The sequence below is a fragment of the Chiloscyllium punctatum genome, chromosome 38 (genome assembly GCF_047496795.1).
Source record: "Chiloscyllium punctatum isolate Juve2018m chromosome 38, sChiPun1.3, whole genome shotgun sequence".
NCBI classification, from domain to species: Eukaryota; Metazoa; Chordata; class Chondrichthyes; order Orectolobiformes; family Hemiscylliidae; genus Chiloscyllium; species Chiloscyllium punctatum.
The window spans coordinates 35,553,912-35,560,315 of NC_092776.1; the positions used below are offsets into that span (position 1 = coordinate 35,553,912).

The 6,404-nt window shown below is 38.5% G+C and overlaps 1 pseudogene; it reads left to right on the forward strand.

The window, feature by feature from the left end:
- Window positions 1-4,495: 4,495 nt before the first annotated feature.
- LOC140463268 (protein mago nashi homolog pseudogene) lies at window positions 4,496-6,005 on the forward strand (annotated as a pseudogene).
- The last annotated feature ends 399 nt before the right edge of the window (window positions 6,006-6,404 follow it).

Below are 6,404 nucleotides of genomic sequence, written 5' to 3' on the forward strand. Positions count from 1 at the left end.
TCTAGGTCCTTTTCTACTATAAATCTTTGTTCAAATCTTTCCAATCAGGTTTCAGCTGTAACAGCATCAAAACATAAGGTATATAATACAGAATCAGGCCATTCAGCCCAATGGTCCAGTCTATGTTTATGCTCCATTTGAGCTTCCTTCTGTCATCTAAATCTATTAGTGTAACCCACTATTCATTTCTTTATCGATTTCTTAGCATCTATATGACACACTTCACGTACTCATGTAGCAGTTTCCATAGTGTCATCCTTATTTTAGTAAAGAGGTTGTTTCTGAATTCCTTATAGCTATCTTGGTGACTATCTTCTACTGACTTCAAACAGGAGAAAGCATTCTCTCTACATCCCATTAATAGTCCCCTAACTGAAGTCATGCAAGATATAAAAAACAGAAATTGCTGGAAACAGCAGGTCTGGCAGCATCTGTAAGAGAAAAAAAGCAGAGTTAACATTTCAGCTCCACCCATCGATTACTCCTACCCCTTCCCCACCCTATTTTCAGCATATATACCAACCTTTTCCTAGCTATAATCAGTCCTGAAGAAGAGTCACTAGACCTGAAACATTAACTCTGCCTTCTTTCCTCGGATGCTGCTGAGTTTTTCCAGAAATTTCTGTTTCTTTTATGATTTCTAGCAGTGTCCATTGGTTTCTCATGAATGACATCCTTTGATGACCAATGTACACTTTCCTAATCCTACTCTGTAATTTTTTTCACTTCCATGCCAGTGTAAATGTGGCTTATGCATTACAAAACTGCCAAAGACTTTTGTGATTCATTTATGCTGCTGTATAAGATGTTATTGGAGTAATTGTGGTCATCGTACTAATGGTACTTTTGCATTTGGAATTGGGATTCAAATCTAACTCAGAATGATGGTTTGAACATCTCGAGTATCATTTAGATATGTTTATAACTATCTTGCACAAGAACTATATGTGTTCTTGAAAGTTGGTGCATGCAGTGCATCCGTTGCTACTGTTTCCAATGAGTTTCAAAATGGTGTGATAGAAGTATCAAAACAATATAGTGGGCAGTTATGCTGACCTAATGCTTTGTAGACAAGCAGGGTCTGGAAACATACTTGATTGTATATGAGGATATCAAGTTATAAATAGACATAGGAAGATTAAATCAATCTTGCAAAAACTATGGCAGATGGAATTCAATATGGATCGCAGAAGGATACTTAATTTTTTTCTTAATGAGGGGAAACGAGGAGAAAAGCTGGAGTAACTGGATTTAGGTGTCCACATACATGAAAAGTTGAACGTTCATTTGCAGGTATATAAGCAATTCAAAATGCATTTTTAAGATGGCCTTACATTAACTGTATTGGAAGCATAAAAGTGAAGATATTTTTTGCTTCATTGTACATTGCAATGATCAAACACCACATGAACTAATGTTTGCAGTTTTGGGCAGATGTTTGGGAAAGCAAATTAGCCTTGCCATGGGGATAATATTGGATGATGGCAAAACTTAAAGAGTTAAATTATAGGTCACATGTTATCAAATAAGGTTGCTTTAAAGGATTTCTGATGCGAGGTAGAGAGAAATTTTGATGAAGTTTCTTTTTACACAAAGGATCATGACTTAGTGAAGCACTACCCAATTTTACTTTAGATTGACTTCAGTTGGAAGTAAAATTATTCAGGTATTTAAAATGTGCAGGTAATCTTGTTCCACTGATTCTCTGCCAAGAATGTTAAAGATTCGATCATGCAGCCACATTACCTGGGTCTAACTGATATATGAATAAGACTCATAGTTTTGTGGTTGATTCTTAGTTATCTTCTGAAATGGCCTATTTAACCATTCAGTTCAAATAAATTAGGGATGGACAACAATAGCTAGCTTTATTGGTGATATCTACAATCTCTGAAAGAATAAAGAGAAAAAAAATAGGCTAAGTTCACTAACCAACACACTCACACTCAAAAGGGAATATAATTTAAAGAATAGGAACTGATGTGATGTAGCCGTCCACCCTGACACCTTTATGCAGTTTTATCTTTTTGAATGGCACCATTGAGTTTACTACTGTAGATGTTATGCTTTGAGACAATTGATGTTTTTATTTATCTGTAAAACAAGAAAGAATTCCTAATTTTGATTTGGATTTCTCAGAACTGTGGCATGAACATTTTCTTAATAAAAGAAGTCGAGAGTGTGTTGCTGGAAAAGCACAGCGAGTCAGGCAGCATCCAAGAAGCAGGAGAATCAACATTTTGGACATAAGCCTTTCATCAGGAAGGGCATTTCTTAATAAAAGAAGCATATCCAGTTGGTTTAAATGAAAGAAAAACTTAAAAATGTTTCCGGCTTCAGAATTATTGGCTAGCGTGGGAGACATACAAAGGTAAGATTTTTTTAAACAAAATAAATATCTAAAAGGGCTAGGAAGAATGACTAAATAAAAAGACAAGAATAGGAAATAGATTCAAATGAAAGGTAAATAAGGAACCACAGGGTGAGCACAATTGAAGTATTTCAAGTTATTTTTAAAACTTTGTGACTTGGATGTTTGATATTGGTAGGATACACTTATTAAAGTCATATTGCACTAACTTTATTATTGTAACAGTGATGCTTATTGGCATTAGTGTGTCACCGGAGTAATATTTGGCCCAAAGAACCAGGAGATCACTGAATCCAACCATATTCTGGGGTTAATGCAAATAATCTGAAACATAGAAGTCTTTCCTTTATTTTCATGACAATTTAACTTCACACTTCACAAAAAGCTTATTACCGTTTTATAAATTTGCAGTAAGTTGTCAAAACATAGCTACTCAAAGAGAATTAACAGGCATTATAATACTCAACAACTTGCAAGGAGAGCCCTGACCTCTTTATTTGACTACTAAGAATTTCAATTGAACGATCAGCTCCAGTATATGTCTATTGCTCTGGAAGTAAATGTGTTGGTTTCAAATAACTTTTTTCACTGTTTATTGTATGATCCCAGACCAGACTACCACTGTTATGTTAAAACCTGGGCAAGATAATTAAATTATTTTGCAATCTGATTAGCCTTTCTTTTTCAAGTAGACAAAAGGTAAGATCCAGAGGACTTATGAAGAGTATAAAAGCCACAAGATTCCATGGTTTGGAACAAACAAAAATACTTCACTGAAAAAATGTTGGAACAGTATTACTATCTACAGTACATGTACAACTTATTTTTACACTCAGAATTTACATATAGCAAACATTGGTAATAAATCATGATGAGACATCCCTCAAGACATACTCTGACATGGACGGCCTTAATGACTACTCCTGTTCTGGTCTCCTTTCCTGATTTATGCTCCTCTGGACTCTGAAATTGTATTCCAGTACTCACTCATGAGCAAAACTGCAGCCCTTCACTGATAGCTAGCTTTACTGAGTCAGATCTGCCCCAAAGTGTTTTATTTCCTGAGCACCATCTTGCTCAGTTACATCAAGCAAATATTGCTTAAAAACGTTTTAATGCCCACTATCTCAGCTGAACTGAAGTATTATTGATTGCATGTTTCTTCCAAACCTCTCTGCTATACAGGACATTGGTTAGGCCACTGTTGGAATACTGCATGCAATTCTGATCTCCCTGCTTTAGCAAGGATGATGTGAAACCTGAAAAGTTTCAGAGAAGATTTACAAGGATTCTGCTAGGGTTGGAGGTTTTGAACTACAGAGAGAGGCCGAATAGGCTAGGTCTACTTTACCTGGAGCATGAGAGGCTGAAGGGTGACCTTATAGAAGTTTATAAAATCATGAGGAGCATGGATAGGGTGAATAGCCAAAGTGTTTTCCCCAGGATAGGAGAGTCCAAAACTAGAGGGCATAGGTTTAAGGTGAGAGGGGAAAGATTTAAAAGGACCTAAGGGGCAACTTTTTCATGCAGAGGGTGGTGTGTATATGGAATTAGTTGCCAGAGGAAGTGGTGCAGGTTGGTACAATTATTAACATTTTAAAGGTATGTGCATGGGTGTATGAATCGAAAGGGTTTAGAGGGGTATGGGCCAAATGCTGGGAAATAGGACTAGATTTATTAAGGATATCTGGTCGGCATGGACGAGTTGGACCAGAGGGTATGTTTCCGTGCTGTACATCTCTATGATTCAATGACTGCTAGCTCCCTCCACAACAGAGCCAGTGACCTTCCAATATTCTCAGCTCCACAAGACTTCTTCTGACTTCTCACTCCAACATTTAATCATTTCTAATTCCTAGAACTTCTTCCTGACTTCTAACAGCACAAAGCCATACAGTAGTTCTTAACTCTTTACTGAGTCCCCGATATAGAATCCATCTAGATTAGAGTGGTGCTGGAAAAGCACAGCTTTAGCCCGAAACGTCGATTTTCCTGCTTCTCGGATGCTGCCTAGCTTTTCCAGCACCACTCTAATCTAGACTCTGTTTTCCAGCATCTGCAGCCCTCACTTTTGTCTATAGAATCCATCTAGTTCAGCTGGAAACTCAGGAGTACAGCTGGGCCATGTTGAATAATTTCTACTATCACTATTATGTCAGACCAAGGGCCGGTTCAGACACAAGTTCCTTGAGTTTGAGTTCAGTAAACAGGGTTCCTTGAGTAAACTAAGTTTTCCTAACAACATTAATTACAGAAATGATGTAATGATTAGGAAGCAGGCAAATGTACTTAAAAGTAAAGTGAATCATAGAAGACAGTGAAATCACAAAGGAAGGTTGGTGCTAGGTCCACTTCTTTACATCATTTATATAAATGATTTGGATGCGAGCAGAAGAGGTATAGTTAGTCATTTTGTAGATGACACCAAAATTGGAGGTGTAGTGGACAGTGAAGAAGGTTATCTCAGATTACAACAGGACCTTGATCAGATGGGCCAATGGGGCAAATGGAGTTTAATTCAGATAAATGCGAGGTGCTGCATTTTGGGAAAGCAAATCTTAGCAGGACTTATACACTTAATGGTAAGGTCCTAGTGAGTGTTGCTGAACAAAGAGATCTGGGATTGCATGTTCATAGCTCCTTGAAAGTGGAGTGGCAGGTAGATAGGATAGTGAAAGCGGCGTTTGGTATGCGTTTTTTTATTGGTCAGAGTATTGAGTACAGGAGTTGGGAGGTCATGTTGCTGATGAACAGGACATTGGTTAGGACACTGTTGGAATATTGCATGCAATTCTGGTCTCCTTCCTGTTGGAAGGATGTTGTGAAACTTGACAGGGTTCAGAAAGGACTTACCAGGTTTTTGCCAGGGTTGGAGGATTTGAGATACAGGGAGAGGTTGAATAGGCTGGGGCTATTTTCCCTGGAGCGTCGGAGGCTGAGGGGTGACCTTATAGAGGTTTACAAAATTATGAGGGGTATGGATAGGATAAATAGACAAAGTCTTTTTCCCTGGGGTCAGGGAATCCAGAACTAGAGGGCATAGGTTTAGGGTGAGAGGGGAAAGATATAAAAGAGACCTAAGGGGAAATGTTTTACACAGAGGGTGATATGTGTATGGAATGAGCTGCCAGAGGAAGTTGTGGAGGCTAGTACAATTGCAACATTTAAAATGCATCTCGATGGGTATATGAATAGAAAGGGTTTGGAGGGATATGGGCCGGGTGTTGGCAGGTGGGACTAGATTGGGTTGGGACATCTGGCCAGCATGTATGAGTTGAACTGAAGGGTCTGTTTCTGTGCTGTACATCTCTCTGACTCTATGACCATGACTCCAAGATAATGCATTGTGGCCCCTACCTAACCAGGTAGGTTGACAGGAGCTAGAAACTGTAGTCAGAGATGAACACATTTCATTGACAGCATCTAAGATTGGGTCTCTGATTGATGCGAATCCATCCAAGGACTCCGAATGTCTGAGAGTTTTCCATTATGTGGTCCAGATTTGAAATGTTTCGCTTTCAGTCTTATTGCACTGCACTTCAAGATCCAGCGTATCCAAGAGTCTGGTTTCCACACAAGAATGTTGGATTTGGGGATGGACTGGAGTGGGAGCCCATCAATGATCTTGGGTTAATGATGTGCAACAGCAGCTAATTTTATCTTACGTGAATATGTACACAATTCCACTTTGTTTGCAAATTAGATGATTTCCTTTTTATATTAAGATAAATGGTATTGAATAAAGATAGGCAGTACACCTAAAATGGAGTCTCCATTTCTCTCTGTCCCATACTTATTAACATCAGACCCTGACTGGCTGTTTTGAACTCCTGTTCAATCAAGCCTAGACCATTCTGAGTCACCTATTCAAAGGCTTGCAATAAGCCCATTACTATTAAAGGGTAGGATTGAATGCTGGTACCCAGGAACTCTTGAACTCAGCGTGCTTTAAATGCTGCATTTCATAGAGAAAGCTGGCTTCTCTTAGTCAATTCAATGCAAAGAAAACAGATGCCATCGCAATATGAAAATG